The sequence below is a fragment of the Nicotiana tabacum genome, chromosome 22, assembly GCF_000715075.1.
Source record: "Nicotiana tabacum cultivar K326 chromosome 22, ASM71507v2, whole genome shotgun sequence".
Classification (NCBI taxonomy): domain Eukaryota; kingdom Viridiplantae; phylum Streptophyta; class Magnoliopsida; order Solanales; family Solanaceae; genus Nicotiana; species Nicotiana tabacum.
Genome location: NC_134101.1, coordinates 80,267,685 through 80,295,007, shown reverse-complemented (window position 1 = coordinate 80,295,007; position 27,323 = coordinate 80,267,685). Strand labels below are relative to the sequence as shown.

Below are 27,323 nucleotides of genomic sequence, written 5' to 3'. Positions count from 1 at the left end.
CGGATGAAATAGAGTACCGCAAACTCTGGGCCTCCTGAAGGATCAACTCACGCAGCCTATCCACATTGGGCACAAATAACTGGCCCTGCATCCGCAACACCCCATCATCTCCAATGGAAACCTCCTTGGCATCGCCGTGCTGTATAGTTTCCTTAAGGACAAGCAAATGGGGGTCGTCATACAAACAATCTCTGATGCGCTCATATAAGGAAGATCGAGAAACCATGCAAGAAAGAACCCGGCTGGGCTCCGAAATATCTAATCTAACAAACTGACTAGCCAAGTCCTGAACATCCAATGCTAATGGCCTTTCCGCTACCGATAGATATGCCAAACTACCCAAACTCTCTGTCTTTCTACTCAAGTCAATGACCACCATGTTGCCTTCTCGGGATGATATAGAATAGTGATGTCATAGTCTTTAAGCAACTATAACCATCTCCGCTGCTGCAAGTTAAGATCTTTCTGCTTGAACAGATGCTGGAGACTCTGGTGGTCGCTATAGACCTCACATGGGACACCATACATATAATGCCTCCAAATCTTCAATGGATGAATAATAGATGCCAATTCTAAGTCATGGACCAGATAATTCTTCTCATGAACCTTCAGCTACTGAGACGCATAGACAATCACCCTACCTTCTTGCATCAACACCGCACCAAGCCTAATACGTTATGCATCACAATACACAATGTAAGACCTCGAACCCGTAGGCAACACCAACATTGGGGTTGTAGTCAAAGCAGTCTTGAGCTTTTGAAATCTCGCCTCACACTCCTCAAACCATATGAAAGGAGCACCATTATGGGTCAATCTGGTCATAAGTGCAGCAATGGATGAGAAACCCTCTACGAAACGGTGATAATATCCAGCCAAACCAAGAAAACTCTAAATCTCAGTAGCTGAAGACGGTCTAGGCCAACTCTAAACTGCTTCAATCTTCTTCAGATCTTCTTAATCCCCTCACTCGACACCACATGACCCAAAAAGGCCAGCGAATCAAGTTATAATTCACACTTTGAGAACTTTGCATACAACTTCTTCTCTCTCAAGGTCTGGAGTACGATCCTCAGATACTGCTCATGATCCTCCCGACTGTGAGAATACATTAAGATGTCGTCAATAAACACAATGACGAATAAATGAAGATTTGGCAGGAATACACTGATCATCATGTGCATAAATGTTGCTAGGGCATTGGTTAGCCCAAATGACATCATAAGGAACCTTTATTGACCATACCAAGTCCTGAAGGCAGTCTTCGGAATATCCGGATCCTGAATCTTCAGCTGATGACACCCTAACCACAAATAAATCTTTGAGAATACTCTAGCACCCTGAAGCTGGTCACATAAGTCATCAATGCATGATAATGGATATATGTTCTTCACTATGAGCTTGTTCAACTGTCGATAATCAATACACATATGCATAGAACCATCCTTTTTCTTCACAAATAGAATCGGGGTACCCCAAGGTGACACACTGGGCCGGATAAAACCCTTATCGAGCAACTCTTGTAGCTGTTTCTTTAACTTCGTCAACTCCACTGGTGCCATACGATATGGTGGAATAGAAATGGGTTGGGTGCCTGGAAACAAGTCAATACAAAAATTGATATCTCTATCGGGCGGCATACCCGGAACATCTACCAGAAATATATCTAGGAAGTCTCTCACTACCAGAACTGACTCAATGGTAGGAGTATCAGCACTAACATCCCTCACAAAGGCTAGATATGCATCACACCCCTTCTCAACCATTCGTTGAGCCTTTAGAAAGGACACAACACTGCTGGGAACGTAATTCAATGTACCTATCCACTCTAACCACGACAAACCTGGCATAGCCAGTGTCACAATCTTGGCGTGACAATCTAGAATAGCATGATAAGGCGACAACCAGTCCATGCCCAAGATCACATCAAAGTCTACCATATTGAGTAACAATAGATCAACTTTGGTCTCAAAACCACCAATAACAACTAAACACGACCGATACACAAGGTCTACAATAATAGAATCTCCCACAAGTGTGGATACATAAACATGAGAACTCATAGAGTCACGAGATATATCCAAATATGAAGCAAAGAAAGATGACACATATGAATAAGTTAATCCCTGATCAAATAAGACTAATGCATCCCTATGACAAACCAGAACCATACATGTGATGACAACATCAGATGCAACTTCCTCTGCCCTACCCGAAAAGTATAGAATCGGGCATGGCCTTCCCCTCTAGGGCGAACTCTACCTGCCTGACACCCACCCCTAGCTGGTTGTGTAGGTGGAGCGGCAACTGGAGCAGTAACCATGGCCTATGAAGTCCGTGGACCAGGTGGAATCCAGGGAGCCTGAGTAGTCTATGGAGGTGCGCCCCTCTTGGGCAGTCCCTCACTATATGTCTGGTATCACCACACTCAAAGCAAGCCCTCGGTGAATGTGGCTATGTAAACTGACCTAGCCAGGTTGGCTGGACTGACCGATGAAGGCACCCCTTGCGCTGGCATAACTCTCGGGACCTGATCAACCTGGACCCGCTGCTCTGGAGTACGGGCTATGGGAGTTTGGGCTCCTCCCCCGACTTGAGATGTAGCTAGTTTGAGGGGGATCAATACTGCCTGAGCCAAAGCACTCAACATGCTCATAAATTGTGATGGGGTCTCCTGAAGTGCAGAGATGACAACAGGTGCCTCGGGTGCCTGTCCCCCAACCGAAGCTACTGGAGGCTCCTCAGTCGCTGCTCGGGCAGGTGCTCTAGCTGCACCACGTGCACTTCCTCGGCCTCTGCCCCGGCCCCGACCTCTCACAGCTCTAGCAGGGGGCGCGGGTGTTTGATCGTTGGATTCAGCAGTGTGTGTCCTCACCATCTATGAGAGCATACAAAGACAAAGATTCAGATTTCGAAATCAACAAGCTCGCACAATAAGGAATCAAAGAAGTGGAATTTCCTAATAGTTCTGTAGCCTCTTGAAGATAAGTACAGATGTCTTTATAGCAATCCACAAAACTTTACTAAACCTGATTATGATTCATAATACCTATGAACCTAGATCTCTGATACCAACTTGTCACGACCCCGATTTTCCTTCTTAGGATGTCATGATAGCACCTAGTCTCTAAGACTAGGTAAGCCTAAATTTCATGAATACTTATCAGAATCTAACAACTAAGATAAAAAGATAATTCAAAAAACTCATAATAAATCCGAAACAGAACATCTATAACAAAACTCCCAAAATTGGTGAAACTTAGTCATAAGCTCTACATGAATATACTGTAAAATCCCTAGTAAAACACTGTCTAGATAAAGAGTAAACAGTAGCAAAATAAGGACAGAAGGTGACTCTGAGGCCTGCGAGCGCCGGACAGGTATACCTTGAAGTCTCTAAACTGTATGGTCCACTCACTTTTGCCTAGCTTGAGTCGAGGTACTTAGATCTGCACAAAGATTTATAGAAGCGTAGTATGAGTATACCACAATGGTACCCAGTAAGTATCAAGCCTAACCTCGATAGAATAGTGACGAGGCCAGGTCAAAACACCTACTAGGACAAGATAATAAAAATAATAATATAATAACAAAAAGTAATGGAAAGCGGAGAAATGTGTGATAACAAGCACTTTAATAACATAGGCTAATGATGGAATTTTAAGCAAAAAGGCAACAAGAAGGAAACACATAATGAGAAGCACAAATAATCAAATACGGACAAAAACTGGTAAGACAATGAAGAATAAAAACAACAAGAACTGTTCAACCAATAAATCTTTACAATATGAAATGTACAACAAGAATCACCACTGAGGTACTGCCTCGTATTCGCATTTCACAATTTCAATCACAATCTTTTCTTATATCACCGCGTGAGCCTTATATTTAGTTTTGAAAATCATTTTTCTCAAAATAGCTACACGCATTTTAGCTCACCTTATCTCACCGTGTGGCTTCAAGTTGTTCCCCAACTAGCAACATGTGTATCAAGCCCACCTTATCTCAATGCATGCGTATCAACCCCTAGCCTTATACCACATCATGCGTATCAATATCATAACACAATCACAACTCGCACCACAAGTGCCCATATGTCACAACTTGCCAAAAAGCCAAAAATACTAATGTTTCCACAATAAATAGCCCATGGCTCAACCATAATGTATACAATAAACTTAATAACAACAAGATGAATGTGGATCACTCAACAAGGAAAGATACCTCAACAATTAACAACTTCACATCAATATGATAACGACTTTTACAACTTCAACACCAATAACTCAATAAGAAAATATTCCACGAAATAACAGCCCCTAGTAAGAGCAATTTAACAATAAAGAGGTAACAAGGCAATGAGGAAAATAACAACTTCAACTAAAACATATGAAAGCAAATATAACAAGTAAGGGGTAGAACAAGTGCTACAACGTCAAATATAGCATGTGAGAGTAGATTAACAAATGTAAGAGTATATTAAATATGAAAGATGTGACATGTTATAACTCAATTAAAGGCATGAAAAGAGTTTAAATAGCCTAAAACGGCCAAATACCACATATAGCCTGTGTACCCACTCATCACCTTGCGTACATAGCTTCCACATGACACAAATAGCACAATCAATCCAAATTCGGACGGCTCGAATCTAGCCAAAATAACTTAATACTACAAACTATAGGAAGCCATTCCGAATAATAAAGTTGCAATCCTTTAAGAAAATTAAAAGTTCAACCCCGCGCCCGCACCTCGGATCCTGACCAAACTTATAAAATCCGAACACTCATTAATAACGAGTCCAACCATACCAAAATTATCCAATTCCGACCTCAAATCGACGTTCAAATCCCCAATTTTCACTTTAGGAAGTTTTACAAATATCCCTTATTTTTCTCACATTAATTCACTAAATAAATGATAAAACTAAGATGGAATCATGATTAATTAACAAATTCGAGTCAAAAACACTTACCCCGATCCAAGACGTGAAAATCCCCTCCTAAATCGCCCAAAACCGAGCTCTACAACGCAAAATATGTTAAAATGAACCAAACCCTCAAAATAGAGTGCTATATAGTCTGCCCAGTTATTACTCTACGCGATCGCGGAAAAGCACAGGCGATCGCAGAGAATGAATTTCACCAGCTCACAAAAGCCTCTTACGTGATCGCGAGACTATAGTCGTGAACGCGATGACCAGTCATCCTCAGGCTACACGATCGCGGACGAGTCAACGTGAATGTGATGAATAACGCGTGCCACAATACAACCTCACCTTCCTTCTACGTGGTCGCGATCCCTTACCCGCGTTCGTGATGCACAAACATCCCAACCTTCCGCAAATGCGTCCTCATCTCCGTGAACGCGAAGAGCAAATATCCATCTGCCAGCAAAGACTCTATGTGATCACGACTAAACCTTCGCGAGCGTGATGAAGGAAACCAGAAGCACAAAAAAACAACAGTCTCAACACATTAACGAATGGTCCGAACTCAATCCAAAACAGACACGGAGCCCCCAGGAGCCCGTCCGAACATACCAACAAGTCCTATAACATAATACAAGCCCGCTCAAAGCCTCAATTCATATCAAACAACAATAAAACCATGAACCGCACATCGATTCAAGCCTAATGAACTTCTAACTTCTAAAACTAATGCCGAAATATACCAAATCAATTCCGAATAACCTCAAATTTTGCACTCAAATTATAAATGACATAACAGACCTATTTCAACTTTCGGAACCAAAATCCAACTCCGATATAAATAGAGTCAACTCTCGGTCATACCTCTCAATCTTCCAAACTTTTAACTGTCCAACTTTCGCCAATTCAAGCTAAAACGACCTACGGACCTCCAAATCAATATTCAGACATATACCTAAGTCCAAAATCTCCATACGAAGCTATCGAAACCATCAAAACTCTATTCCGGAGTTGTCTACACTGAAGTTAAACTCCGGTTAACTCTTTCAACTTAAGCTTCTAACTTTGGGACCAAGTGTCCCAATTCACTTTGAATCTTCCCCGGAACCAATCCAACCACCCCAACAAGTTACAAAACCACAAGTGAACATAGAGGAGGCAATAAATAGGAGAACAGGGCTACTATACACAAAATGATCGGCCGGGTTGTTACAAAAAATATAGGAACCCTGCGTTAAAAGTGAGTAGGGATAAAATTGGGAGCTCATGCATTAAAAGTAAGCATGAGTTAAAAATTGGAGCCCATAAACATGGGTTACAAATAGTTTTTATTTTTTATATGCAGTTGCAGGATTGTTGAAAATTTATCCCCACGTGTAGTATTTTTAACATTTTTTGTTGTTGATAAAAATCTTGATTATCATCAAATTGGTTGTTGCTTGATCTGAATCTGCCTTGAACCTGTCTTCAATCCCACTTCAACCATTGGTTGAACCATCGGCTCTGATACCACTTGTTGGGATCGAAAATAACAAGGCATCATGCGAAAGCTAACAAAGCACATCTTGAAGACGATAAATCATATGAAACAGAAATATTTATTAAAAAGAGATATACTAATTTAATATGGTTTGGTCAAGTGATCTACATCAATATGCTGATATAAAATAAATAAAAACTTATGAGAGAATAAATTCTCCCCCTAAACATAACTCTTGTAATGACTACATTGTGAATTCTATTATGTTTTGTGTGAACGAAGGATTCTCAATTTATAGAGGCCAAAACATTTTTCTCCAAGAAAGAGATCTATCATACAAGGAAGAGATCTATATTTTTCTTTAAGGAAAAGTAAAACAATTATGGTTAATATTCTACTTGTAACGACCCGACCGGTCGTTTTGAGCTTTAGCACGTCGTTTGGCAGTTTGAGTCCTTGAGTAGTTTCACTTCAGGTATTATGACTTGGGCGCATGGTCGGAATTGAATTTCGGGAAGTTCGAAGTTTATTTGGAAAGAAAACTCTCATTTCGGAAGCTTTAAGTTGGAAGAATTGACTAAGGGTTGATTTTGAGTAAAAGACCTCATAATTGGGATTTGAAGGTTCCAACAGGTTCGTATGATAATATTGGACTTGGACATATGTCCGGATCAGATTTTGGATGACCCGAGAGCATTTCGGTGCCTATTGCAGAAGTTGACATTTTGGAAGAATTTCATTAATTTGGGTTGAAGTGTATTTCAATGTTATCGATGTCCATTTGGGATTACGAGTCGGGGAATAGCTCTATATAGTAATTCTGGTATTGGGAGCGCGTCCGGTAGTGGATTCAGAGGTCCATAGGTCATTTTGGGGTCATTTGGCAAAGTTAGAAATCTCAAGGTTTATGAGAAGTTTGACCGGAAGTGAACATTTTTAAATCAGGGTCGGAATCTGATTCCGGGAGTTGGAGTAGGTCCATAATGTCGAATGTGACTTTTGTGCAAAATTTAAGGTCAATCGGACGTGATTTGATGGGTTTCGGCATCGAATGTAGAAGTTTGAAGTTTGGAGAAGTTTGAACTTCACGAACGCGGCCAAGGTGACGCGCACGCGATGCGTAGGTTGAAGGCAGTGCATTCTGGCCTTCACGTTCATGATGGTCATGCCGCAAATGTGAAGAAGGGTCGCCTGGGCAGTGAGGCTTTTAAAAAACGGGATTTGGCCATTTTCCTCAATTTTATATTTGATTGGACGATTTTTGGAGCTCTTGGAAGGGAGAGTTTCGTCATCTATGTCAAGATAAGATATTCCCACTTATTGCAAGTTAAATACATGGATTATATATGGATTTAGACTTGAAAATTTGTGGAAATTTGGGATTTTGAAGAAAAACCTAGAAATTGGTATTTTTAAATTTTGATCACGAATTTGGGCATGAAATTGAGAATAAATTATATATTTGCGTTCGTGGGGTTATGGGTAATGTTTATCTTCGAACATTTTCGGAATCCGGGCACATGAGCCCGAGGGTGATTTCTATCGACATTTCGAGCGGAGTTGGAAATTGTTGTAAATTGGATTATAATGAGTATTAGAGTACATATTTATGAATTTGAACTTTAATTGACTAGTTTTGGAGCGTTTGGCTTCGGTTGGAGTTGTTGGAAAGGCTTTGGGAGGCGGTTGTGGAATTTCGGAGCGAGGTAAGTCTCCTTTCTAACCTTGTAAGAGGGAATTAACCCCATAGGTGAATCAAATTATTATGTGCTTCTATTTGTGGGGGCTACGTACGCACGAGGTGACGAGAGTCCGTGCGTAGCTACTATTATGCTTATGTCCGGGTAGTCTAGGACCCATATCATATTGTACTTGCGACGTTTGCGTCCTACTTGTTAATTTAACTGTTTAAAATATTTAGAAACTCGATAAAGGAATTGTAAAAAGGTTAACTTCATTTACTTGACCGTTAAATGAGAATTTATAATTCTTGAAATATTTTCCCCTTAATAAATTTTGAATTGGTTGTTTAATATGTTTTCTCTTTTTTGGAGCGGGCCGAACGCCTCGGTAGCAGATAGATGCATCTATGGTTCGCGCCGTTCGACCCTCGACAGTGCACAGTTTAAATATTTATGTTGGATCGGGCCATGAGACCTCGGCATGATTTGCGCATGATTGAATTGGTTGCTTTGGAATTTATAATAATTTATATTGCTTTATTGGCCTGAGATACAAAATGCTAAATGATGAAAATTAAATTTGGAATTTCCTATTAACAAAAGAATTGCTTACTTACTTCATGTTATTGAGTCGTTCTATACAATCCATGCTTAGTTATATTATCGATATTTTATTGTTAGTCTATAGTAAGTGTCGGATTCGACCCCTCATCACTACTTCTTCGAGGTTAGACTGGATACTTACTGGGTACGCGTTGATTTACGTACTCATACTATACTTGCTGCATATTTTTCTTTGTGCAGGTGCATTTATGTTTAGCGGCCGTGTGAGAGCAGATGTGTGTAGGCATGCGGAGACTCAGGTGAGCTGCATTTCATAGTACGACCCGCAGCCATCAGAGTCTCCCTCAGAGTATTTATATTTTTCCTGTCCAATCTGTATTCTGGACGGACGCTGTATTTTATTTCATATTCTTAATTAATGCTCATGCACTTGTGACACCGGGTTTTGGGGCAATTATGGGTTGCACTGTATTGAAATTGTTGTAAAATAATATTATTTACACTGTAGATTCCATCTTTTACTATTTAATTGAAGAAAAATATGATTTCTAAAATATTAAGATGAGGACCAAATTAAGTAATTATTGTTGGCTTGCCTGACAATGGTGTCTGGCGCCATCACAACCTTAATGGATTTTGGTCGTGACAACATGGTATCAGAACGCTAGGTTCACTTAGGTCTCACGAGTCATGAGCAAGTCTAGTAGAGTCTTGCGGATCGGTACAGAGACGTCTGTACTTATCTTTGAGGTGCTACATGTCCGTTAGGAGCGCTTTCCTTGTTGATTCCTTATCGTGCGAATTTGATTGCCTGTTAGGCTTGTGCCTTTATTTCCTTCCTATTCAATCTTACATGTCGTGAAGCGTTTGTTATAAATTGGGAATCAAGGAATTTAAATGATACTACAGATGTGGTGCAGGATGTTTCTCCCGGCGTATTTGCTTTGGGCTATTGTCGTCGCCTTATGTAAGGTCGTTCTGTCATTTCAGCTCAGTATCAGTATTACTTAAGGTTTTGAGATTTGGCATTGATTGTTATGACGATTTGTGTGTTGCTATCTCACAGTGTTTGTGTAATGGTAGGATGCTTATTTATGCATTGAAGCAGTGAATGACTTGGAAGGAGGTTTACTCAGTGCATGATTCAGAGATTCAGTATATTATTTCCGGTAGAGGAAAGGAAATCAGACTATAAATTTTCAGGTTTGGGTTGATAGAGTAACGAGACTTGGTATTTTCGAGCTTGGTGGAATTTTCATCTGTGATGTGGTGTCGTCGTCCTTATTGAATGTGTTAAGTTTGCCGGTGTTAAGATCTTCTTCAATTCGCCTTTGAGGCAGGGTATTGTGAAATGGTGCTGGGGAAGAAGCTGTCAGAGATCGCGGTGTGCAGTGGTTTAGGATCGAATCGGTGTTCCCAGTGTTGATGGATCGAGAAGGATGATCTTCGGAGAGGTTTAAAGTTGGTAGCGATCTATTGGTTTAAGTGCTACAGAGATGGATTTTTATTTAAGGAAACAACTGGGCAGCGGAGGATGAGAAAATACATATGGGAGGTGTCTTGTCGTGGTTAAGTTTCTAGAAGGCCAAGTGTGAGAAGCAAAAGTCGAGTAGTTTCTTAAAGGAGAGGGTTTGACCAAAGTGGGAGAGTGGCAGAGTAGCATGTGGATTCTGTGGTAGGATAGCTGCACTCCTTGAGGAAAGTTTAGAGTGATTTGGAACTCATAGTGGATAGTGACTAAGTCTACGAACTTAATTTGGAATATTGGCTGCTATACAGATAAAGGTTGGATACGACGGAAATGAGTTGCTTGATATGAAAAAGGATATAACATGACTTTGGATTGGAATATATTGTCGCACCTTTAGTTGATGTCCATGAGGAGTGAACGAACTTGTACAACTGGTGAATGAGCACGAGCTCAGGATGGTTTATTGGTTTCGTGGTAATTGTACTCGGTGCAGCGTCATTGAAAGAGGTCGGCATGGAATTTCCACAGGTGGGATATCTCCTATGAGCAGGTTAGCAGTTGCGTGTTGTTGATAAAGCTTCTACGAAGAATTTTACTGGCTATCCAGTAAGAGGTCGAATATGTAAATGTGGCTAGTGATTCAGGGTGTTCATGAAATGGTTAACAGGAATATTTTGAGGAATTTGGCGGGTCAGTTGCGCAAGGTCATGTCAGTAAGGAAAAAGGAATCTTGGTAGGTTCCAGGGTCATGTAATGGTAGCTTCAAGCTTAAGTGGGAGAGCCCCACCGCCTACGATTGGATTGCATGGTTTTCTACTTGTGAGGTTTCTAGTTATAGGCATATGGTGGGTTGTTACGACTAAGGAAAGAGAACATCAGTGGTGATTTGAGCCAAGGATTTGAGGAAAATGTGCTATAATTGGCCTTATCGATTCATGTTCAAGCTTTGGGAAGACTCAGAGTTTATGCTTTGTGTAGATGTGATGTACAAGGAAAGTGAGTCAGCCGAGTGCTTCTTTCAGAAGGTGTTCATGTACTAGCTGGGCCTTGGAGTTTGATCATAAGTGGTAACAAGTCAAAATGGGTGACTCTCAACAATGGTTCTAGTGGGTTCAAAGATTCAAAGTGTGGTGCCTAAGGATTTCGAGCCAGTAGTATGGTTAAGTATTGAGCTTTTGCAGTGAATTATGAAAAGTGGCTTGGAGTGTTCTACGTTATCTTCGGTCTGCGGTGTGGCATTGGAGGAATGAGAGAGAAAATAACTTCTGATTCATAGAGGGATTTTCAGAATGGGTGTACCAGTTGAAGATGCGAATATGCGCATAAGGAGGGTATGAGATGGTTTATGGGTTTTGGAGATAGTGTGGTCTCGTGAAATAAGGTCACCCGGGATGAGTGCGGATTTGGGTTTGTTATGTTTGAATGGGACTATTATTATTTCTAAGGCAAGTCTAGAGTAAATTAGAAGACGTTGGATCGGTTAGCAATGGTTGAATTGGTATAATGGAGGCAATGATCAGTTCCTTCAGCGTGTTAAGACATACATGTACTGTGTGGCGGTACGTGCGAGACTTGGTAGCCGCCGTAATTGATTTTATTTGGAAGCATTCAAGTATTATGGAATGTTATGTGTAGATGAAACCCGGAAGGGTTATGGTGGTTTAGATCACTACTTGAGGTTGGTATTTTCTGCGGTGATGGGAATTCAGTCGCGTGTTGCAATGGTTCTCCTGAAATGAGTTAAGTGAAAGGTTTCTATATGATGAAGTGTGTACACTATTAGTGGTTTAGGAGTTATGATAAAATTCTTGTACTCTTGCATAGTGGCACGTTAGGTGTAGTGAGCGGCATGGGAATTGGAAGTTGAGGATCAAAGTTGCAGTTCGGGGTTAGCAAGAATGTCACGAGCTCGAATGAGCAGGAAAGAATTCAGATTTTTAAAGTAAGCTGGTATTTTCTTTAGCGTCGCCTGAGAATGGTGTCCTGTGTAAGGGGCTTTGTGTCATGATTTGCTGATTTTCGATTTTCTTTACAACATTTGTATGGCCGGTGGCATGGGTGTGCAAACTTGTTACCTGGTGCGGAAGGTCGTGGGAGTGTATCCCACGGGAAGATGGTATAAGTGTGACCTGTAGTCACTTGATTGATTGAAGATTGGAACCAAGTACGGAGATTTTAGTACTATCGCTAATGTGAGAGTTTAGGCCTGGAAGGCGCTCTATTCATTGGGTTGCGGACTGTGGGTGTTTATGCCGGATTGATGGTTGTTCTTGTGTATCATGGGAAAAAAGGGTTAGTGTGGATCCTTGAAAGGTTATTAGCCTAGTACGGCACGGTCAGAATCAGCTTGAGGTCCGTGGGTGGACCTAAATGTGAATATGGGCTCTATATCAGACCGGATGTGTTCATTCAGCATAGCATTCCTTATGGAGGAGTATTCGGGTGTGGGATGTTAATTTCGTCGCCAGCTATTTCATGTAATACTCTATTGTGCCATATGGGTCGTGAGACGGCTTGATTATTTGTATAATGTGTTGAGGTCCCACATAGCGTTGGTGTTATGTGAGCAGGATGGCTCTCGAGATGCAGATCATATATCGCACCTTAGTTGTGCTTGAGTTTTATAGCGTATGACGCTACCCGTCTCTCCAAGATTTGTATTATGCACTTGGCGTGCTTATGGTTGATATTCAGGAATTTCGTGAGTATGAATGTTACGGCTCGAGGTGTGTTTTCTTTAGATTATTATGTGTGGATCGGGTGTCACACCGCCACGGGTACGTTGTTTGGATCGGGTGGCACACCGCCACGGGTATATGGTTGGATTGGGTGGCACGCCGCCATGGATATGTTGTTTGGATCGGGTGGCACGCCGCCACGGGTATCATTGTTGGATCGGGTTGCACGCTGCAATAGTGTGATGTTGAGTACAGTATCCCATATCTTCTATTGTGTGTTTTACTTCTTATTTTTCTGAGGAAGGTCCTTAATATCTTTTCGGTTGTTTAAATTAGTTACGTGGGTTAAGAAATTCTTTCCAGAGTTCGTTTCCTTATGTATCACATTCGAGTTTGTAGCTTGTTGGCACATTGTGGCATCATATGAGACTTTTGACAACGTCTGAGGTGGCTTATTGCCTGAGTAGCTTGTACTGGGTGAGACGAGATTATTGGACCTGGGATCAGTGCGATCAGGTCTATATGAGGCACATTAAATAGTAAATATCGATATTTAGTCCAGAATGAGGTAAGTGTTCTTATCGGGATGAGAGACTCCATGAGTTGTTATTCGGCAGGTAGTTATGAGTTTCTACACATCCTTTCTGTCGTGGCAGTGTTGTGAGAGCTGGGACGGGACTTATATGCTTCATGAGGTGCGTTGCGAGTATCAGATTCGTAGAATTTCGGCTATTGTTGTCAGGGGATGTCATTATGGACATGTGAATAATGCGGTGTGTGGTGTGAATTTGGTAAGGGTATACAGTCATGTATGGGTACATCGTGTAGTGATTGATACGGTGTTCATATGTTGGAAACAGACCTGGTGGAGAATTTCGAATGTTGGAATTTAACTCTAAGGCTTACTTGACTAAATAAAGGGGAAGATCTTTAGACTAGCTAAAGCTAATGTGCTCAACTGGGTTGTGGTAGCATGGATAGGTGCACGAGGTGTTGACCAGTGATTTCGGACAACCCTAGAGCAGTTCTTAGCACGTTCGAGGACGAATGTATGTTTAAGTGGGAGAGAATGTAATGACCCGACCGGTCGTTTTAAGCATTAGCACGTCATTCGTCTGTTTGAGGCCTTGAGTAGTTTCACTTCAGGTATTATGACTTGCGTGCGTGGTTGGAATTGAATTTCGGGAAGTTCGGAGTTGATTTGGAAAGAAAACTCTCATTTCATAAACTTTAAGTTGGAAAAATTGACTAAGGGTTGATTTTGAGTAAAAGACTCCGGAATCAAGATTTGAAGGTTCCAACAGGTTCGTATGATAATATTGGACTTGGGCGTATGTCCGGATCGGGTTTCGGATGACCCTGGAGCGTTTCGGCGCCTATTGTAAAAGTTGGCATTTTGGAAGAATTTCTTAAATTTGGGTTGAAGTGTATTTCAATGTTATCGATATCCGTTTGGGATTCCGAGTCTGGGAATAGCTCTGTATGGTGATTCTGGTATTGGGAGAGCATCCGGAAGTGGATTCGGAGGTCCGTAGGTCATTTTGGGGTCATTTAGCGGAAGTTAGAAATCTAAAGGTTAATGAGAAGTTTGACCGGGTCGGAATCCGATTCTGAGAGTTAGAGTAGGTCCATAATGTCAAATGTGACTTGTGTGCAAAATTTGAGGTCAATCGGACGTGATTTGATGGGTTTCGGCATCGAATGTAGAAGTTTGAAGTTCTAAAGTTCATAAAGTTTGAATTGAAGTTCGATTCATGATTTTGATGTTATTTGATTTGATTTGAGACCTCGAGCAGGTCCGTGTTATGTTATGGGACTGGTTTGGGCGATTTGGACGGGGTCCCGGAGGCCTCGGGTGTGTTTCGGGCTGTTTTGGACTGCTGTTGATGGCACCTGGTTTCCTTCTTCGTGAACACGAAGGGAGTCCCGCGTTCGCGAAGACTAACATTGAGGTTGCTGGGATTTGGCCTTTGCGAACGGGAGGCAGTGGACGCGAACGCGAGGCAGTAGCTAGGAATGCGAAGAAAAGAGAGATAGCGGGGGCCTGGAGTAGTTTGGCCTTCGCGAACGCGTCCAAGACGACGCGAACGCGATGAGTAGGTTGGAGACAGTGCATTCTGGCCTTCGCGTTCTCAATGGTCGTGCCGCGAACGCGAAGAAGGGTTGCCTGGCCAGTGGGGTTTTTAAAAGATAGGATTTGGCCATTTTCCTTCATTTTTTATTTGATTGGACGATTTTTGGAGCTCTTGGAAGGGAGATTTTTGTCATCTATGTCAAGATAAGTGATTCCCACCTATTACAAGTTAAATACTTGGATTATATATGGATTTAGACTTGAAAATTTGTGAAAATTTGGGATTTTGAAGAAAAACCTAAAAATTGGTATTTTTGGATTTTGACCACGAAATTGGACATGGAATTTGGAATAAATTATATATTTGAGTTCGTGGTGTTATGGGTAAAGTTTATCTTCGAAAATTTTCAAAATCCGGGCACGTGGGCCCGAGGGTGATTTCTATCGACTTTTCGAGCGGAGTTAAAAATTATTGTAAATTGGATTATAATGAGTATTAGAGTATATATTTATGAATTTAAACTTTTATTGACTAGTTTTGGAGCGTTGGGCTTCGGTTGGAGTTGTTGGAAAGGTTTTGGAGCCGGTTCTGGAACTTCAGAGCGAGGTAAGTCTCCTTTCTAACCTTATAAGAGGGAATTAACCCCATAGGTGAATCAAATTATTATGTGCTTCTATTTGTGGGGGATACGTACGAACGAGGTGACGAGAGTCCGTGCGTAGCTACTATTATGCTTATGTCCGGGTAGTATAGGACCCATATCATGTTGTAATTGCGACGTTTGCATCCTACTTGTTAATTTAACTATTTAAAACATTTAGAAACTCGATAAAGGAATTATAAAAAGGTTAAACTTTATTTATTTGACCGTTAAATGAGAATTTATAATTCTTGGAATATTTTTCCCTTAATAAATCTTGAATTGGTTGTTTAATATGTTTTCTCTTTTTTGGAGCGGGCCGAATGCCTCGGTAGCAGATAGATGCATCTATGGTTCGCGTCGTTCGACCCTCGGAAGTGCACAGTTTAAATATTTATGTTGGATCGAGCCGTACGACCTCGACATGATTTGCGCATGATTGAATTGGTTGCTTTGAAATTTATAATAATCTATATTGCTTCATTGGCCTGAGATACAAAATGTTAAATGATGAAAATAAAATTTGGAATTTCCTATTAACAAAAGCATTGTTTACTTACTTCATATTATTGAGTTTACAGCCGTTCTATACAATCCATGCTTAATTATTTTATCGATATTTTATTGTTAGTCTATAGTAAGTGTCGGAGTCGACCCCTCGTCACTACTTCTTCGAGGTTAGACTGGATACTTACTGGGTACGCGTTGATTTACGTACTCATACTACACTTGCTGCACATTTTTCTTTGTGCAGGTGCATTTATGTTTAGCGACCTTGTGAGAGCAGAGGCGTGTAGGCATGCGAAGACTTAGGTGAGCTGCATTCCATAGTATGACCCGCAACCAGCAGAGTCTTCCTCAGTGTATTTATATTTTTCCTGTCCAATTTGTATTTCGGACGGACGATGTATTTTATTTCATATTCCTAGTTGATGTTCATGCACTTGTGACACCGGATTTTGGGACGATTATGGGTTGCATTGTATTGAAATTATTGTAAAATAATATTATTTACACTGTAGATTCCATCTTTTACTGTTTAATTGAAGAAAAATATGATTTCTAAAATATTAAGATGAGAACCAAATTAAGTAATTATTGTTGGCTTGTCTGACAGTGATGTCCGGCACCATCACGACCTTAATGGATTTTGGGTCGTGAAACTACTCTTCCTTCAAGAATCCAAATATGGAAAGAAAATCGTAACAAGAGGTTCTTATCTCGTCATTCTTTTAGCATCGAAAAACAAACGGGATATTAACAAATTCAGACAAAAGGTTCCTTCATCACCAAAAACACTATCATCAGAATCTGAATCAGAAGTAACAGACATTTGATTCCGGCTCTCTGATCCAGTAGATGCCGATATAACATATCCTTAGTAGAAAAATCAAGGGGCAAACTTTAGTTTTTCCTTATCCTCGCAGGATGCTAAGACGAAGGGATTTGCATCATGCTTCCAGCATGTCTCAAGATCATTGTAAAGTATTCTACTTCCTTCATATAAAGTTGATGCTTGCTCTCTATTTTGATAGGATATTTTTTTGCCTTTTAAGATACCAGATAACACCAATTGAAGTTAAGCTATTGTTATTACATCTTACAACTTTGTCAATGAAATTATTAGACAAATCACCAATTTAACTGGGTGGTAAAAATATTTTTAGAAAAAAGATATGGGAGATTAACTTCTGCATAAAAAGTATACAGTATATATTACCTTCAAAAAAATTCTAATTGATTACATCTCGCATTGTGGGTTTTTGTGCTCCAATTTTTCAAAAACCACTTGAAAGAAAATGGAGCATTTCAATTATACATGAATATATTTCATCAAAATATTGTATACGAATATATATAAAAGTCACTTGTTTGTAAGGAAATACTAACTTATTTCTCACATTTTTGGATAAATTCCACCTAGGTATTTTGTTCTTTATAGTGCCTTCCAATGACTTCTTAAAGCACGCAAAGAAAATTGTTTTCACATTGGGTGCCAACATTATTTATATTTCCTTTTTTAAACCAAAATTGGATCTAAGTTTTTCCTTCTTCTTTTTTTCAAGTTCTTTGGAAATAATGTCCGATTTAGTAATAAGAAGTTTTATTATCTAGAAAAGCTTGATTGGCCAAGTCTGATCAGGAGAGTAGTAGGTCAAGCTCACCTAAGAGTTAGAAGACTAGTTTCTTGCAGCCCAAAATATAAGTAAAGCAATTTGGATTCTGCATATAATTTTACTAAATTATACACAGAAAGTCCATGCATTAATCATCATCATATACTATATTAAAAGTGAAAAGCCCTTAAGTCAAAAGTTAAATTATTATTTTACCCTTTTTAAAAATCTAATTATCCTACTTATTTTTTTTTATTTAAACTTTAATTATAATATTATTCTGAAGGGTTGTGTATGTTAAAACATGTCATATTAGCAATGACGGACTTATTTAATAGTGCCTTTTCATGCACTCATTTACAACAAATAGAGATCGGGCGCAAACCTTCTATATATAAATCCCTTCTACAATCTTTCACTTAACAAATTTGTATAATTTATTAAATTTTAAAGTTTTTGCGAAAATGCTCAACGCCAAATTCTACCACTTCTTTTTGTGCTCTCAATAAGAGCTTTTGTGTGCAGCTTTGATGCTACAAAATTACCTGATGAAATATATCTCAAGTAATTTTGTAGCTGAAAAGATACAAGGGTATGAATTCTTTTTTTTATATCCATAATTTTGTATTATTTTGAATTATTGATTTCTTTCCGTGTATGTTGAAGGAAAGCAAATTATATTATCTCCCTTTTGACAATTGTTCTTTCTGCTGTACTTCTTTTCTTTTCATCAATAGAAACTCTTTGGTTAGAAAGAGAGACACCAGCTGAAGTACAATTTTGAATTTTTTTTTCCTTGCATATGCTTGTTTAATTTAGTATCCATAGATTATGTATACGGTTAAAACCGATCCTCGATCATGAAGATCGATCGAGGATGGCATCTCAGTCAAGGGGTATCTTCATGGAGAACCCGAATGAATTCCGAGACGGGGGCGTCGAGCTTGGGGCGTCCGAATCGACCGAGGTAACATCGACCGATACAGGTCCCGAACATCGATGCCCGAAAGTGATCACTAAGCTCGAAACCAAGGCCGAGGTTCCGATCCGACACCGAGCTCGAGTCGGTATCGAGCTCACAGACAAAAAGCTGTTATAACCGCACCAAAGGAGAGAATCTTGGCGGGAATTAAGGAGGAGACACACCATCATGGGTCCTCCACTAGTAATATTATTCCATTATGTTGATATAGATAAAGTAGTGATTCTTGGCTATAAAAGGCAAGATAGATTGTAATAGAAGACATCTTCCCTGGGATTAAGAATTCATTGTGTTTATCTTTCTAAAGCTTACTAAGTATCTTTGTTCATCATTTCCTATTTTACATCATAAATACGTGTATTGTTATCTTCAGATCAAAGGAATCTACTTACCCTTAGAACCATACATAAATTCAACGTTATCCAATTTTTCGGGTAAACAGTTTGGCGCCCACCGTAGGGCTAAGGATAACAAGTGATAATTTGATATAAATATACAGTACACTCCAACTTGCAACTTCATACCAGCAATGGCTCTGCCAATCGACCTCGAAGCCGGCTTTCAGGATGAAACCAACAACTTGGTGCCCGTGGCCGAAAGGCTACCCAACAACGGCAACGAGGCTCGAATCGAGGAACCCGAAATTCAAGCTGAAGTACCAGTAGATATCAATTCACGAATGGCTCTAGAAGCGAATCAGCGTTCCGAGCAGGAAAGAAGCATTCAGGGTGGCGCTCGACCCATAGCCCGAGACACCCACAGCACGGGGCAAATCGGGGTCAGCTTGCGTATGATTTTCGAAATGCTACAAGCCCAATAAGTAGCGATAGCTCAGTTGCAGAGCCAAACTCATATGCAAAGTAATCCAAACTCCAATCCACTTCTTCGAGAAGTAACCCCCAGAACGGAGCCCGACACAGTGAAATCGAACGAGCGAGAATCAGGAACCGCTCCTGAAATTGTTAAACTGCTCGAGGAACTCACAAAACGAGTCTAAGCCAACGACAAAAAATTTGAAACATATGATGCTAGGATCGATCAGATCCCGGGGGCTCCGCCCATGATGAAAGGGCTGGATTCGAAGAAGTTCATACAAAAGTCTTTTCCATCGAGTGCGGCCCCGAAACCGATCCCAAAAAAGTTCCATATGCCCGTAATTCCCAAATATAACAGTACGACCGATCCTAACGAACATCTCACCTCCTATGCATGTGCCATCAAAGGCAACGATTTGGAAGACAATGAGATCGAGTCCGTATTATTGAAAAAGTTCGGAGAGACCCTCGCAAAAGGAGCAATGATCTGGTATCACAACTTGCCACCAAATTCTATCGTTTCTTTTGCCATGTTAGCAGATTCGATCGTAAAAGCACATGCTGGTGCCATAAAGGTTGCAACGAAGAAATCGGATCTATTCAAAGTAAAACAAAGGGGTGACGAAATACTGAGGGAATTCGTATCCCGGTTTCAAATAGAACGCATGGATTTTCCACCAGTCACAGACGACTAGGCGTACAAGCTTTCACCCAAGGGTTGAACGAACTGAGTTCGACAGCGTCACGTTGGCTGAAACAAAGCTTGATCGAATACCCTGCAATAACTTGGGCGGATATACACAATCGGTATCAATCGAAAATCAGGGTCGAAGATGATCAATTGGGATTTCCGTATGAACCCACGCGTTAGAACCGCGCAACCACTAAATTTTTGAAGGAAACCAACAGAGAACAAAGGTCAAACAGAGACCGATACCAGCCGTACGTCACAGATCGGGTGAACCACGATTCGGCACATGAGACAGTTAAGAATAACCGCAGGTATGATCGAGGGCAAAATTCTCGGGGACTTATGAGCAAGAGAGGCTTTGATAAATATGCTGATCCTATAGAAGTTCCTCGATTATCGGAATATAACTTCAACATCGATGCATCCGCCATCGTATCGGCTATCGGACGCATCAAAGATACCAGATGGCCTCGACCCATGCAGACCGATCCGGCCCAAAGGAATCCCAATCAAATATGCGAGTATCATGGCACCCATGGTCACAAAATGGAAGAATGCAGACAATTAAGAGAGGAAGTAGCCCGCTTGTTCAACAAAGGGCACCTTAGGGAATTTTTGAGTGATAGGGCGAAGAACCATTTTAAAAACAAGGACTTCGGCAAGCAAAATGAAGAAGAAGAACCACAGCACATCATTCACATGATCATCGGCGGCGTCGATACCCCTCAGGGACCTATGCTCAAACGCACTAAAACGTCGATTGTGAGGGAAAAGTGATCTTGAATTCAAGATTACACTCCCTCACGGACTATATCGTTCAATGATAAAGATGTAGAGGGAATCATCCAACCCCATAACGATGCACTGGTAATATCCGTACTCATGAATAAAATTAAAATTAAGCGTGTGTTAATTGATCCAGGTAGCTCGGCTAATATCATCAAATCGAAGGTCGTAAAACAGCTCGGCCTACAAAACCGGGTCGTGTCCGCAACTTTGGTTTTAAACGGATTCAATATGGCATGCGAAACCACCAAAGGCGAGATAACCCTACCGATAAACGTCGTCGGAACAATTCAGGAAACAAAGTTTCACGTGATCGAAGGCGATATGAGATATAATGCCCTTTTCGGAAGGCCGTGGATCCACAACATGAGAGCTGTACCTTCGACCCTACACCAGGTCCTCAAATTCCCAACACCGACAGGTGTCAAAATAGTGTACGGAGAGCAACCAGCCGCAAAGGAAATGTTCTCCGTCGAGGAGGCAAAACCAATATCTTCGTCTTCGCTGGTGAATGGATCGGGTTCGAAAGGAGGCACAGTCGAAGGCCGGAATGCCAAATAGCAATCAAAGACATCGGCCTCGACCCAGCCAGATAAGCAGGGCATCGAAGAAGATAATGATCAGTTGATCCCTCGATCCTTCGTGACCCCCGATGACTCTGAACCAAATACAACATGAGGCTCAACCCCGAAAAATGTGCTTTCGGAGTCGGCTCGGGTAAGTTCCTCGGCTTCATGGTGTCAAATCGGGGAATCGAGATTAACCCAGACAAAATCAAGGCCATTGAAGACATCACCATCGTAAACAGCGTGAAAGCTGTACAAAGGTTAACAGGAAGAATAGCAGCCTTAGGCCGATTCATTTCGAGATCATCAGATCGAAGCCACAAATTTTTCTCTCTCCTCAAAAAGAAGAACGACTTCTCTTGGACACCGGAATGCCAACTAGCATTACAAGAACTGAAACGATATCTATAGAACCCACCACTGCTGCACACTCCAAAAACCGATGAAAAACTTTACCTGTACTTGGCAGTATCAGAAGTCGCCATAAGCAGTGTCCTGGTTCGAGAAGAGCAAGGTACGCAATTTCCTGTTTACTATGTAAGTCGGACCTTAGGGGAAGCGGAAACTAGATATCCGCACTTGGAAAAATTGGCGCTTGCGCTGATTAGCGCCTCTAGGAAGTTACGACCGTACTTCCAATGCCACTCCATAAGCGTATTAACCACCTGCCCACTTCGTAATATTTTACATAGGCCTGAACTATCGGGCCGATTGGCCAAATGGGCCATCGAACTCAGCGGGTATGATATCGAATATCGACCTCGAACGGCCAACAAGTCTCAAATTTTAGCAGACTTCGTGGCTGATTTTACGCCGACCCTCATACCCGAAGTCGAAAAAGAACTACTGTTAAAATCAAATTTATCGACGAGGGCATGGATCCTCTATACGGACGGAGCTTCGAACGTAAAGGGGTACGGGCTAGGCATAGTTTTAAAATCTCCCACGGGTAACATTATTAGGCAAGCTATTAAAACTATCAGGTTAACTAACAACGAGGCCGAGTATGAAGCCATAATTACAGGTCTCGAGCTAGCTAGAAATTTGGGAGCGGAGGTCGTTGAGGCCAATTGCGACTCTTTGCTGGTGGTGAGTCAAGTAAACAAAACCTTCGAAGTCCGAGAAGGCAGAATGCAAAGGTATTTGGACAAACTGCTTATCACTTTGAACCATTTCAAACAATGGAGTCTACAACATGTTCCACGAGAACAAAATAACGAGGCCGGTGCGCTTGCTAATTTGGGATCATCGGTCGAGGTGAATGATTTGAACTCGGAAACTGTCGTTCAACTTTCAAGATCTGTAATCGAAGAAGGGCACGCCGAAATAAATTCTACTAGCTTAACCTGGGATTGGAGAAACAAGTATATTGAATACTTAAAAAACGGAAAGCTCCTTTCAGACCACAAAGAGTCCAGGACCCTTCGAACTAAAGCTGCTCGATTTACTTTGACTGCGGACGGAACGTTATATCGAAGAACATTCGATGGACCGATGGCGGTATGCATAGGTCCGGGAGATACCAATTACATCCTCCGGGAAGTACACGAGGGCACTGTGGCAATCACTCTGGTGCCGACATGTTAGTTCGAAAAGTGATCATAGAAGGGTATTATTGGATCGATATAGGCAAAGACGCAAAAGAATTTGTTCGTAAATGCGATAAATGTCAAAGGTTTGCTCCAATGATCTATCAGCCCGGAGAACAACTTCACTCGGTCCTATCCCCATGGCCATTCATGAAATGGGGAATGGACATCGTCGGCCCCCTACCATCGACCCCAGGTAAAGCCAGATTTATTTTGTTTATGACTGACTATTTTTCTAAATGGGTTGAAGCGTAGGCGTTCGAGAAAGTAAGAGAAAAAGAGGTTATCGACTTTTTGTAGGATCATATCATATGCCGATTCGGGATACCATCTGAAATAGTATGTGATAATGGGAAGCAATTCATTGGCAACAAAATCACAAAATTCTTCGAAGACCACAAAATAAGAAGGATACTAGCAACCCCGTATCATCCCAGCGGAAACGGACAAGCCGAATCAACAAACAAAACTATTCTTCAAAACCTAAAGAAGAGATTGAACGACGCTAAGGGAAAATGGAGAGAAATTTTGCCCGAAGTCCTTTGGGCATACCGAACAACATCAAAATCCAGTACAGGGTCGACCCCATTCTCCTTAGTATATGGCTCCGAGGCATTGATACCAGTCGAAGTCGGAGAGCCTAGTCCTAGATTTCGATGTACGATGGAAGAATCAAATAACGAGGCTATGAACACCAGCCTCAAATTATCGGACGAAGGACGAGAAGCTGCCCTTATCCGGTTGGCCGCACAAAAGCAACAAATCGAAAGGTATTACAATCGAAGAACTAAACTTCGCCACTTCAAGCCAGGGGACTTGGTGTTAAGGAAAGTCACCATCAATACTCGGAATCCAAACGAAGGAAAACTAGGACCAAATTGGGAAGGACCATACCAGGTGCTCGAGAACTTTGGGAAAGGATCGTACAGGCTCGGCATCATAAACGGCAAACAGCTATCAAGCAGTTGGAATGTATCACATCTAAAATGGTACTACTGCTAAAGTCTGACCTTTCCCATATTTATTCAACTGTCCCGCACAGAAGTTCGAACAAAGAACAGAAGTATTCTTTTACTCAAAAGCACGTGTTGCACTCTTTTTTCCTTAGACCGGTTTTTTCCCAAATGGGTTTTTGCGGAAAGGTTTTTAATGAGACAACCATCGATCCTGCTGCGCTTTTAAAACAGTATCCGAGGCTTTCGACCCTTAGCCCGAACGGCCTCGAATACCGGGCTCAAATACATCGAGTTCAGATGCAACAAAGTCTTCTCACAACAATAGAGGAAAAATTGTAAGAGCCAAAATGGTCAAAATGGACCATGCTAATATAGATTGCCCCAAAAAATATGTACAATGACTTGAGATTTATTATGCAAACAGCATGCGGGCATATCGAGTTATCTCGAGTTCGAAATAAACACTCGAATATTAAGCCTACGGGCTACTTCTATATCGAGTTCGAAATACTCAGTCGACCGTTGAGCCTACGGGCTACTTCAACATCGAGTTCGAAATAATCACTCGAATATTAAGCCTACGGGCTTCCACATTATCTCGAGTTCGAAATAATCACTCGAATATTAAGCCTACGGGCTACCACATTATCTTGAGTTCGAAATAAACACTCGAATATTAAGCCCACGGGCTACTTCTATATCGAGTTCGAAATAAAAACTCAAATGTTAAAGCCTACGGGCTGCCGAGTTCGAACGAGGGCCCAATCGAGTTTGAAACATTGAAAAAGCTACGTTTACTCAGAGTTTACGTTAACCACCACATTATCATCAACTCAACAAGCAAAACGTCACTCCAAATCTGATCGATCAAAATCGACCTTGTTATATATATACAAAATTGCCTACGTAATTAATTTACAGATATGGAGAGTTAGACTCTAAGCTTCTGGGTCAGGGTCTTCCCCACCCTCGGACCCGCTTTTTATACCATCATCGTTATAATCGTCATCATCATCAGAAGCCAAGGCTTCAGCTTCCGCTTCAAGCTCTTTTGCCTTTTTTACCTCTTCGGTAAGGTCGAAACCTCGAGCATGTATCTCCTCGAGGGTCTCCCTCCGAGATCTACACTTAACAAGTTCGGCAACCCAATGAGCTCGAGCATCGGCAATCTTCGCTGCTTCCCGGGCCTCCACCTGAGCGGCCTCAGCATCAGCTCGATATACAGCAATAGACTTATCCGCCAAAACTTTCGACGACTCAACCTCCGCCTTAGCCTCAGCAAGTCATATCTCAAGCTCATCGATTTTCTTAGCCTGAACCGACACTTTTTGCTTGACGTTTCGAAGCTGAACGTCGGCTAATAATAACTTTGTTAAGATGGTTTCTTTCTCCGCTGCCAGGCGGTCAATAGTCTCCTTCCACTGGTTGCATTCAGCCCGGATTTGATCGACCTCCTCTCGAAGTAGCCCGATCTTCTCGATCTTTTGCTGCAACTGAGACAACGAAGGGTTAACTTCCACAGTCGAGTCGAATCTATACTTTAACAGAACGAGGCTCACCTGCTGATCGAGCTCGACCCTTTCTTCACGAACCTTAGCCAAATCCGCTTGAAGATCCTTTATAACCTCCTCATTTTTGCTACAAAGAAGCCAAAGGTCATCTCTTTCACCTAGGACCTTCCGGAGTTCGGCCTCACACTGGCTAAGATCAACTCGAAACCTACTGATGGCCTGCATAGTTAGAAACTATCACCAACACCAATAAAACAAAGAAGGATCACCGATATCGGAACCATCAAGTATGGAAAAGAACAAAGAAGCCAAGTATGGAAGAATCACTACCCGAGTAATAAAACGCTGAGCTTCCTCTAACAAAAGAGAAGCATCACCGATATAGGAACTGTCATCAACACTAGTAAAACAATCCTTAAAAGGATCCACTGCACCTGAGCCAGCACCAATATCGGGAGTCTTCAGCTCTCGAGCCTCCTTCAACACCTCCTCAGAAAAAGACGGAAGAGAAGGTGAATGACCCATTGCCATTGCCCCGAGCAAATCACTCGGAGTACTCCGATCGAGACTTAGGTCTTCGGAACCAACCCAGATGGGCACGGCCGCCATCGGCTCAGCAGCTCTAGCAACCTCGACTGCCTCCGTAGGTCGAACTACCAAAGCCGAGGAGCTATCTTCTTTTTCTTCTTCCTCCCTCAGTCGTTGGACCAAGTCGATCGAAAGGGCAATGATTTTTCTCCTCACCTTTCGAGTTTTGGGCTTAGGGTCCTTCGGCCGAGAGGAAGCCCTTCGTTTCTTTTCATTTCCCTATTCCGGGACCGGGGACTTGTTTCCTTCATCACCGCTCGAAGGCCTCAAAACGGCATCCCTAGTTACACCTATATACAAAGGAAAAATCGATAACGAAATGAACGCAGAATATACCTCGAGGGAAACAGGAACCAAACCTCACCATGATTCTTGGCCTCCCATCTACCTTTAGCCAAATCACGCCAAGCGCGCTCGGCATAGGATGAAGTCGAGGCTAACTTTCGAACCTAATCCTCGAGATCAGGCACAGCTTGTGGCATCCAAGGTGCAGCTGGACATCAGAAAATAATATTAACAAAAACGAAAAAAGACACGAAAAGCAAACAAGAATCACTTACGGTCGAAATTCTATTTTTCAGGAAACGGCATTTTTTCCTCCGGGATAAGATCACGAGTCCTCACTCGAATATATCGACCCATCCAACCTCGATCCTTATCTTCATCGATGCTCGACATCAAAGCCTTCGATGCTCGACGATGTAGCCTAATTAGTCCAGGATAAATCTGAGGCCGATACAGTCGTATAAGGTGGTTCAGAGAAAAATCCAACCCTCCGGCTTTGGTAGAGAAGAAACGCAATAAGATGACTATACGCCATAAGGAAGAATGAATTTGGCCGAGGGTGACCTGATATCTCCTGCAGAAATCAAAAATCACGGGATCGACATCTCCCAACGTAAAGGGATAGGTGTAAACACTTAAAAATCCCTCCACGTAGGTAGTGACGCTCTCATCGGAGGATGGGATTTGTAACACAACCTCAGAACCCCAGCCGCAATCTTTTCTGACGGCCTCGAGGTGAACCTCCACTATAGAGCATGTATACATCGATACGTGCTCACACCGACCCGGAACAGACGAAGGGTTCTCTACCCTAAAATCAGTTTTTAAAATACACGGGCCGGGAATATAATCTTGAACGGACGGCTCCGTCGGCGCCTTATCGTCACACGGCCGTAAGGAGGAAGCTTTCTCCTTGT

The 27,323-nt window shown here is 41.7% G+C and overlaps 1 protein-coding gene across 2 annotated transcripts in view; it reads left to right on the top strand.

Moving 5' to 3' along the window:
• The window catches only part of LOC107764229 (small ribosomal subunit protein uS2), a 160,230-nt gene that overhangs the window by 53,406 nt on the left and 79,501 nt on the right, over window positions 1-27,323 (top strand). The gene's annotated exons all lie outside the window — the stretch shown is intronic.